At 36.1% G+C, this 8,260-nt stretch overlaps 1 long non-coding RNA gene across 3 annotated transcripts; it reads right to left on the bottom strand.

Moving 5' to 3' along the window:
• Positions 1-1,735: 1,735 nt before the first annotated feature.
• On the bottom strand, positions 1,736-5,907 carry LOC132056494 (uncharacterized). Of its 3 annotated transcripts, none has more exons than XR_009414792.1 (3): positions 5,637-5,907; positions 2,717-4,019; positions 1,736-2,124 (listed from the first exon to the last, which is right to left on the bottom strand). It is a non-coding gene; the product is annotated as an uncharacterized LOC132056494 (long non-coding RNA). The 3 variants fall into 3 exon arrangements; XR_009414793.1 differs by lacking the exon at positions 1,736-2,124 and adding an exon at positions 2,149-2,633; XR_009414791.1 differs by lacking the exon at positions 1,736-2,124 and having other exon boundaries at positions 2,879-3,774; positions 3,863-4,019.
• Between the last annotated feature and the right edge of the window lie 2,353 nt (positions 5,908-8,260).

The raw sequence follows: 8,260 nt of genomic DNA, 5'->3' as shown, positions 1-8,260 counted from the left end.
CATTTGATTTTTCTTTTATTAATTATATTTACACTAATAACCTTTAATTAACCATTAAATCATTAATTTTGTCTTCTTCATCACTAAACTCTTCTTCTTCATCACTAAACCCTTCTTCTTCTTCTTCATTTCAAGAAATCCATCAATCTATTTTCTTCCTCCGTTACAAGACACACACATTCAACCCATTTTCTTCCTCCATTAACACACACACACACATTCAACCCATTTTCTTCCTCTATTAGCAACACACATTCAACCCATTTTCTTCCTCCATTAACACACACACATTCAACCCATTTTCTTTCTCCATTAACACACACATTCAATTTAATCATCAATCATAAAGAGCTTATTTTCAAGAAACATTCAACCCATTTTCTTCCTCCATTAACACACATACATTCAACTAATTTTCTTCCTCCATTAACACACATACATTCAACTAATTTTCTTCCTCCATTAACACACACATGCATTTGAAGGCAAATCAAACACCAAAATATTTTTAACCATTTTCTTCAACCCATTTTTAATATTTTTTGTACCTCTGTTCTTTCCGCTTCTTCTTCGCGTGTTCTTCTTCTTTATTTCGCCGCGGCGGCGGCGGCGATGTGGAGGCGGCGGCGGCGGTGGTTGAGGAGAAAGAAGAAGAAAGAGAAAAAGGAGAAAGAAGATGAAAGAGAAAAATAAATTGCATTTAACAATTGAAATGTGGAAGAGAGGGAGGAAAGGTGTCTTCAATGTCTTCTTTCTCAATTTTAAGCATCTGAGTTGCAACATTTCATTTTTTTCAATTCATTCGCCATAATTTTTTTTTTTGCCACGTCAGTCGAAAATGGTACAAAAATACAGAAAAATTAAGACTGGGGGGTAATAGATAGCCCGCAAAGGTTGGGTGCGTCATAATTAATCTGGCTATACGTTGAGGGGTTTTTTATGTATTTTCCCTAAAATAAATCTAAGGACCTCTTAATATGATTTCGCCTTAGGCCACGAGATCTATGGAGCTACAAAATGGGTATGAAAATTTGAGATTCAAAAGTTAGATGATTCTAAAAAATAAGTTGGCTTGTAAAATGATTACTAGTGGGCAGCTACCCGTGCTATGCACGGGCCCAATGATTTGGTCTGTATTTATGTCTTTTTTTTTTTTGCGCAGATTGCCCTTCATTTGGGGTGGTCTTTAATTTTTGCCCTTCAAATTGGTGGTCTTTAAGTATTGCCTCCTTAACTGTGGCCGAGGTTGTGAGTTCGAACTCCAGCTTCGATAGTAAAAAAAAAAAAAAAATCGCAAGGCAGAATTTTCGCGAGGCAGAAGCAGAGGCAAAATTTTGCAAATCTGTCATGCAAATTCTGCCTATTTGGGCCTTAAGACAGAATTTGCATGGGCACAGACAATTTCTACCCATACAAATTCTGCCTAAAGGGCAGAATTTAAAGACCACCATTTTGAGGGGTAAAAATTAAAGACAACCTCCGGCGAAGGGCAATCCTGCAAATTGCCCATGTCTTTTTTTTGTTGTTGAGAAATTTGGACATACAGTTGTTGAGATGTGAATTTTGAAGTATGAACATATAATTGGATCCAAAGTTGCTGATGCAATGTTTGGGAAGGATGTAAAATGTCTTTATACTTTTCCCTCCTAAGTAACACATATGTCTATGATATTTACTCTGTATCATAACTCATGAGAGAGGCGTTCATTTCAATTTTGAAGAACGTAGTAGTAGATCAGTTCTCGTACTATCATCGTCGGTGGAAGCAAGAAGGTAAAACATTCCGGAAAACTTACTCACTGAAACAAAACATTTTCAACATGAAAAGTAGCGACGACCTTGCCTTTATATAAACACAGGCGAACTATTCGTATTTACACCAAAAAATTTAAACAATTTGTTGAGGCGGCCAATTTCTGCGGTGGGTGTGGGCTGTCAAAGTCCAGTTGTACATGCCACACCATTGACGTATGTACACACTATTCACAGTCATTTACACAAAAAGAGATATATTTTGTTGAGGCGGCCGATTATATGCGGTTTGTATGGGCTATCAAAATCCAGCTATACACACCACACCGTATGATTGACCTTTGACCACTCTCAAGCTTTGTTTTCCGCTACCTATGCAAATTAAAAACGTGTTGCAAGAGAATAAGCAGATTGTAGAATATGTTATTTCAAATATTTCAAACAAACAATGCCTACCGTCTTTCCTTCACCAACTAATGAAACAATTTCCACCATAAATCGTTATACCTTAATATTGGGTTTAATTTTAATGAATGTAACAGAAACCTAGAACTTCCTGTCTCTTTTTAAGCAATCAAATCCTCAAAATTGTCAGTTGCACTCACATTTTCTACTAAGAATATGAAGGAATATCAGACGAATCACAGTTATATGATCTGCCAAGTTTTGAACAGCAAATGAGTCAATATCTAGCTTTACACAAAAGTGGCAATATAATTGAATCAAAGAGAATAGATTTGAAATCCATTAAGAAAAAAGAGGACAAATTGGAAATAATTCATCTGAAATTAGGGTAGCTAACTCGGCTATGTACAAGCCATATTGTAGACAGGGCATTGCAAGTACTTCAATATATCGGCAGAAACACGTGACAACATTAGCTAAATACAAAACATAGGAAAACATCAGAGAGGGGCTGCAGGTAGTTATTATTGCAGCAGATCGTATTATTTAATAAACTCACCGGAGAAGATTGTGAATCACTGGCCGAGATAGGTACTATTTCATCATCGATAGGTGCGAGATTCCGTGATGAAGATGAGGCCGATGAGCTTTCAAAGTGTATGTCATTAGCATTTTCTCGTTGCCCTTTGCCCCTTAATGGCCACGGCAAATATTGTGGATATATTTTTCATATAAGTAATAACATGTAAAACATGATGTATCACGTTGGAGGAAAAATTGTTTAGCACCAATTTGTTTATGTAGTTGCCTGCACGTACAGAGGATCGAATAAAATTGTTGAGTTGTACCTTGTTGACAATCGAGAAAATGCGTGTGCAAAATTTATTGATAAATAAAGGGAAAAGTTATTGATGGGTGGCGAAAGTAAATAAAGGAAAAGAGTGGTGCACTTGCAGGGAAAAATAAGTAGCTTGATCATACCAATGTGGTACTCAGTAATAGCTGTTCTCTTTGCAAGAGCAACGGGGTGTTTGTGCAACTGTCTTAGTAACTTAGCCCCGTCACTGTCGGCAAGATCTTCCCACACAATAAACAAGAAAGGTTTCTTCCTGAACAGATATGATTGTCAGCTATAATTTTTGTTAGAAACTAAGTGACTTACTTGTTGTCCATTACTATGACCTCCTGGAGTCTCTTAGTTTGGTTGGCGGTGTACTGCATTGCACCGCAATTGCCACCACCGCTAGCAAGTATGTTGTTATGAATAGGGTGGACACGTATTAAAATATCGGCACTTACTTCGATAACTGAGCTTTTTTTAATTGGTGGAGCAAAGACGTGATGTACTAAAGAGGTAACATACAAAATTCGACACCAGAAAAGAAACTGTATTCAACCTCGCTGGAGCAGTTAATGTTGCCTCTTTGTCATGTTATTTGAAACATGCTCGACAATAGTGAACCTATCGATAACACATTCAAACTTGTTGACCCGTATTGATTAAGCTCAGGGTTCCCTAACCTTTGCAGTTGAAATCAGATATGTATCGAAAAGTTCGAACAGTTTATGACATTTGCCAATGTCATCACCGTACAGAACTATGCAGACTTGTTCTTCCTGCAGTTGATTAAAAAAGAAAATATCTCAAACATTTGTGTAGATGTTGGACGCTGTTATCGCGGATGTACAATAGTAGTAAGCATACCTTTTCATCTTTTACAATTATTGTTTGGAATGAACGGCCTGGTCTTTTCTTTCTCGTGGGCGGAAATTGTCCACCACCTGGACTTTGCCCGTCCAATCTGTAGTTAGAGGCGTGATTGCGTCGATAGTAAGCCTCTATTCCATTGTGGCAGTACAGCCTACATACAAAATAATAAGATTGTAAGAATAAATCAGGCTGGAGGAAACTAATCAACTAAGATCGAGTTAAAGATCCGCAAGGAAAACAATCCCAGCCCCTTCTTCGCCACACAGCTACGTGCCTAAGGAAGAAATAAATTTTGTCCAATTTCAGAATGTGAAATAGGAGTACAGTAAATGGGACATCTGAACTTAAAATATCAAAACTATGCATGTCTACCATTGATCAACAGCAAAGATAATTCGCCTCAACCATCTTCAGAAGCAAGAACGACATAATTTTAATCTAAAACAAGTTCCAGCAGACATAAACGACTTACAGTTAAGCAGTTGCTAAAAATTTCCAATCACATACTTGTTGTTCCTGAAGCAAGTACAACTATGATTTTTTGTTGGTTTGTAAGAAAACTGGGATTGACCTCGATTTTTTTTTTCTCAATATCGCACTCAAAAGTGAACCCATGTTTTTTATGTTCGATTTAGCGAAGTTTTCTTAAGCACCTCTAGGGCAAAAACTGCAGTCATTAAAGGCTTTTAGCCAGCATCTACAAGCCGAAGACTAAGACGAAATAGAGCAATCAACCATGGAGTACAACAAACCATATTAATCAAACACACAAAGTGGCTACAAAATGCAACGGAATTATAAGCCAATTTAGGCATCAAAAATCATGTTAAATACAATAGCTTTAAATTGAACTGTAAGAACAATTATGCTTGAACTATTTATTACGGAAGGCTCAATATGTGACAACGCAGATTCAGCCAAAGAAAAGGGCATTCATGATGAAATGGAAGAGATGGGAGCTTTTGAAATCTAATCGTCTGCAAAAACACATCATCAATAAACCTGGTTATATTGATCACACTTAAATCAATCAAAATAAAGTCAACCACCTATTAACTTGATTACATTAATTCCTCAGCAGGCTCGGCTCGCGTGCAGTAAAAAGTGGCAACCATTTGGTTATCGATTTCTACATGTTAAACCAAAAAAAATATACATCTCGGCTTCTAAAGTCTCTGATTATTGATCTGTGCTCAGCATCTATGTCACATTTCAACAACGACAACTTCATTCTGAAATCGCTGATGTTCTGATACATTAGCATAATTTATCTTAGAAGGTACCTAATATACCTTGGCCATGAAATATTTAGGGAATTCAGGGAGTTTACACCATTCAAATGCTCTTTAATGTACAGATTTGTCGCAAGTTGACAGAGTGCAGGAACAATGAAATCCTAAACCTCTCTCTATCACCCGATCGTCGAGCATAATCATTGAGTCATAGTACAGTTATCGAAGTTGATATAAGGTACAACTACAGCCAAGTTATACCGCAGAAAGGGCTATAGTGTCATGCGATTCCCAGCAGAAAGCAAAACTATTAATCGGAAGACCCTGCTTCATTGAAGAATTTTCACAAACAGCTAGAGAGCAAAAGATCTTGACATGCATATTAAATTTCGGTTCTAATCATCATTTGCTTAAGCGAAAACACAGAATCTACCATGCTATCAAAGATTACAGCGAAGCTAAAGCAGAAAATGAGAAGAGAATTACGATAGGAAAATCCAAATTAGAAGAAGAAAGCATAGGAGAAAATAGAGAACCTGGAAGCGCAAGAGTTGCGAAACAGTAAAACTTTTCTTAAGGTGGTATAAATTGATACCCGCAGTCCGCAGGCGGTGACTTAAAGTAATAGTCCAGGTGTTGGACAACCAGTACAAACGGTCAGCTAAAAACTATTGTTTAAAGCTTCAATACACTGATTTTATCCTGAAATGGATAGATATAAGCCCTTGAATGATCAGTTTAGCATCAGATGCCAGGCAGAAATGTTGACCTTGAGCTGCCTGGTTATCCCCTCTTATATATTAGTAGTAGATAGTAGATTTTATCCTGAAATGGATAGATATAAGCCCATGAATGATCAGTTTAGCCTCAGATGCAAGGCAGACATGTTAGACCTTGAGCTGCCTGGTTATCCCCTCTTATATATTATTAGTAGATAGATAGTCGATAGTAGATGTCTGAGTAGGTGTTATAGAATGGGGAACAAAAAAGTGAAAGAAACACGAGCCTAAGTGAATATTATGGAAGTGAGGGAGCATTTAAAGTGTTGTCATTTCTCACAGTTGTCAGTCAGAACAACTGGTTTAAAGTTTTTAGAGGAATAGAATTGTTACTGAGAGTAACCTTTTAAACTAAAATGGTTACCCCCAGTAACCATTATACTTCCGTCTGTTTTCGTTAATTTTTATCCGTTGAAATTTTTAAATAAAATAATCTATAAAGCGTTACTGAGGTATACTTTTATTCTAATTTGGTAAAAAAATCAAAAAATTATACTCCCTCTGTTTCAATTTATGTGAACTTATTTCTTTTTTAATCTGTGCCAAAATGAGTGACCTCTTTCCTAATTTAAAAATAAATTCACTTTACGAAATGATTTACAACCACAAAAATATTTAAGAATTATTTTGAACCACAAGTTTCAAAAGTCTTCACTCTTTCTTAATTGTCGTGCCCAGTCAAATGAGTTCACATAAATTGAAACGGAGGGAGTATTATTCTTGTTAGGTATTATAAATAGTGAATTATTTAGGTAAAAAGTTTCGCCTCCTTTCTTTTAGCTCAATCATTGCAAATGACATTTATCACAGGTCTGAGCCAAAATCTGTGCATAGGCTATAGCTTAAAAGCAACTGCAGCAGCAGCTTCACAAGGCCAATGCATATTTAGGAATTTGAGTACAAAGAGTTTGACATCCATACTTCTACTTCTGCCTTTTCAAGTTCTCAATGGTAATTAAGGGTAAATTAATTGTTTTATGTAAAATTTCAAAAAGTCGTAATAATTGCGCTTCTAGAAATAACATTAATAGGGAAGGGGAAAAGACCATAAATAAGGGCAAATAATTTGGTGCCCATACTGTTGCCATTTCAAGTTCTAAATGCTGTATATTGCTCACGTTATATGAATCGATTGGTTTCATAATTAATTCATGGTATGCAAAGAGTCTACCTTCAAGTCTTCTTAATTACAATCATTAAGACACTTATAGTTATAATAATTAAGATATTCATTCTATCAATAAGATAATAAAAAATATAGGGAAAAAACCCGAAAGAAGGAGAAGAAAAGATAACTATGATCCTTGGCCAAAAAGAGGTGTCACGTGATTTTTTTCTTGCCTAACTTTATATTATATATAGATATGCATTCCTAGAAGGGAGTACCATAAAGGGTACAATAAAAATATCAAAATTTAAAACTTACTAAATATAAAATAAATTAAAAAAAGAAAGTAAATAGCGTCCGGTGCACTAAGCTCCCGCTATGTGAGAAAGTATGATACATAAAATAAAATCGACGGTGTAGATTGACAAGAATGTTCCATTGACATATACATGGAGCTGATATACTTTATGTGAAAATCGTTTATGCTTAAATCGACATATATAATCGAGTGTAAATCATTTTCATTCTAGAAAATAGTTACTAATTAGATACACGAACACAAAAAGGCATTGTCATAAAAACAAATCAAAATACATATTACGTCTAGTACATCCACTAAAAAACATATTGGAAATATTCACTTTCCATTGCTAGGCATAGAATTTGCGTCATTGCAACTTTATCAGAAAGCTAAGAAACGACTTGCTCCTAATTAAGAATATTGGTAAATGGTAGGAAGGTCATGCAAATCCTTTTTCTCCCAGCTCTATAAATTAAATTTGCATGCATGACCTTCACAACAGAGAAGAAGAAATTAATAATCCATCAAAGAGCGAGAGAGAAAGAGCTAGCAATGGGTGCCATGAAATTGAAAGGTACAATTGCAGTGGCGTTCATCATCATGATGGTAACTTTAATGTTGGCAATTTCAAGATGCAATGCAGCGGATGGTGACTCCTGTACGGATCACTGCGGGATCAGCTGTGATTTCTGTAATGGGCAGCCTCAGTACGACGTCTGCTGCATCAACAACTGCTGCCCTTCCTTCCGTGCCTCCCTCCGTTCTAATTTCCTAATTCGTATCTGAAAAAGGATCATCACGAAGAAGAAGAAGAAGAAGATAACGTAAATAAGTATGCTGTTTAAGAATAAATCTGCCGGTTGAATAAACTAATATATGTACTAAACCCTGCAGAGTTTGAGGGCTTGCGCACAGCGGCCCTCTCTAGACTTCTACCTTATCATGTACTACTTACTATTTTTCTTTGTATTT

This window comes from Lycium ferocissimum, chromosome 5 (genome assembly GCF_029784015.1).
Source record: "Lycium ferocissimum isolate CSIRO_LF1 chromosome 5, AGI_CSIRO_Lferr_CH_V1, whole genome shotgun sequence".
NCBI classification, from domain to species: domain Eukaryota; kingdom Viridiplantae; phylum Streptophyta; class Magnoliopsida; order Solanales; family Solanaceae; genus Lycium; species Lycium ferocissimum.
This window is presented reverse-complemented; position numbering and strand designations above follow the sequence as displayed.